We start from the raw sequence: 1714 nt of genomic DNA, 5'->3' as shown, positions 1-1714 counted from the left end.
TACAATCTTATATACAAAATGTGGCAATAAAGAATGAACTTCTTACCAATCTATAGGGGAGGAAGTTTTTGCTTCCTCTCCCATAATCTTGATGTTAGTATCTTGGCGTAACTGCTGGAAAAATGATTCCCGAGTGAGCGGTTTGCGATACAGACGAACTCGGTGGTCGTTTACCTTAAATGTATATCCAGATCCATCGATTGTAATCAAAGTAAGGGTCCCATTGTCATGGACTTTTTGAATCTCGTATGGTCCCAACCATCGAGTCTGAAGCTTCCCCGGGAAATCCTGAAATCTAGAATCATATAACAGAGCCCAGTCTCCTTCGTGAAATATCTTGTTTTTTATGAGCGCATCATGCCATTTGGCTCGCTGCTGCTGGATGAGTGCTACATTCTGTAATGCAGCGAGCCTTGTTTCGTCCAACTCATTAATTTGCTGTAATCTATTTTTCTGTGCTTCACTTAAATCCAATCCGACTTCTTGGGCAGTTCGCAGGGTTTGGATCTCAAATTCTATAGGAAAAATGGGTTGCTTTCCAAACACTAAGTGATATGGTGAATAGCCAGTGGTACTTCTCCATGTGGTTCGATAAGCCCACAGTGCCTCCGGTAGTCGGGCGGCCCAATCGCGGCGGTGTGAGGCAACAGTTTTTGTCAAAATTGACTCTATTATCTTATTACTGTTCTCGACTTGCCCATTTGCCTGCGGATGGTATGGGGTAGTAATTTTGTGATGGATGTGATGGTTATTGAGTGTTGCAGCTAATTTATGTCCCACAAATTGTGGTCCTCCATCTGTAACCACTTCCCTTGGAAGACCATAACGTACAAACAAATGGAACAAGAACTGAATTACCGACTCCTCTGTAGCTCTGGGTAATGCCTCCACCTCAACCCATTTGGTAACATATTCAGTTGCCACCAAAATGTAGGTTTTTTGGTTTGATGGGGGGTTGATGGGTCCGACAAAGTCCAGAGCCCAGCGTTCGAAAGGTTCGATCACCAATTGAGGCCGCAAAGGCATTTCGTCTGCTGGGCCAGGTCGTCCTACACGCTGACAACTATCACAGGCCTGGACAAATTTTTTGGCATCTTTGAAGATTGTAGGCCAGTAATATCCCGTTTGTAATACTTTGTGTGATGTCCTTCGTTCAGCGAAATGTCCTCCACATGGCCCGTCATGGCAGGCTTTCAAGATATCAAAGATTTCGTCTTCTCGAATACATCTTCTGATTTCCATATCTGCGCCTGTGTGAAACAGATAGCCCCCAACCCACGAAAATCGATTGCTTTTCGCGATGATCTGTTTCCGTTCATTGGGAGTTAAATGTTTTGGAAGCTTACCTACTGCAAGATAATTAGCCACATCAGCGTACCAGGGAGTCTGAACAGCGACTGCAAATAAGTGTTCATCTGGGAATTGGTCCTCAACTGCTGCTGTTTCAACTGATTTTGGTATTCGTGAAAGAAAATCAGCTACAGGGTTCTCCTTCCCTGGTCGGTCTCTGATTGCAATGTCGAATTCCTGCAACAAGATCAACCACCTGGTTATTCTTCCATTTGTAACAGGCTTATTTGCTAAATACCTAATAGCAGAATGGTCTGTATACAAAATAATGGGATAGCCTATAATATAGTGTCTAAATTTATTAATAGCATGTATCACAGCTAAAAATTCTTTTTCGGTGACAGTGTAATTTAATTCAGTCGGA

This window comes from Pinus tabuliformis, chromosome 2_1, assembly GCF_031772625.1.
Source record: "Pinus tabuliformis cultivar Carrire ecotype Pingquan chromosome 2_1, CPIR1, whole genome shotgun sequence".
In the NCBI taxonomy this organism is placed as follows: Eukaryota; Viridiplantae; Streptophyta; class Pinopsida; order Pinales; family Pinaceae; genus Pinus; species Pinus tabuliformis.
Note: the sequence above shows the minus strand (reverse complement) of the source record.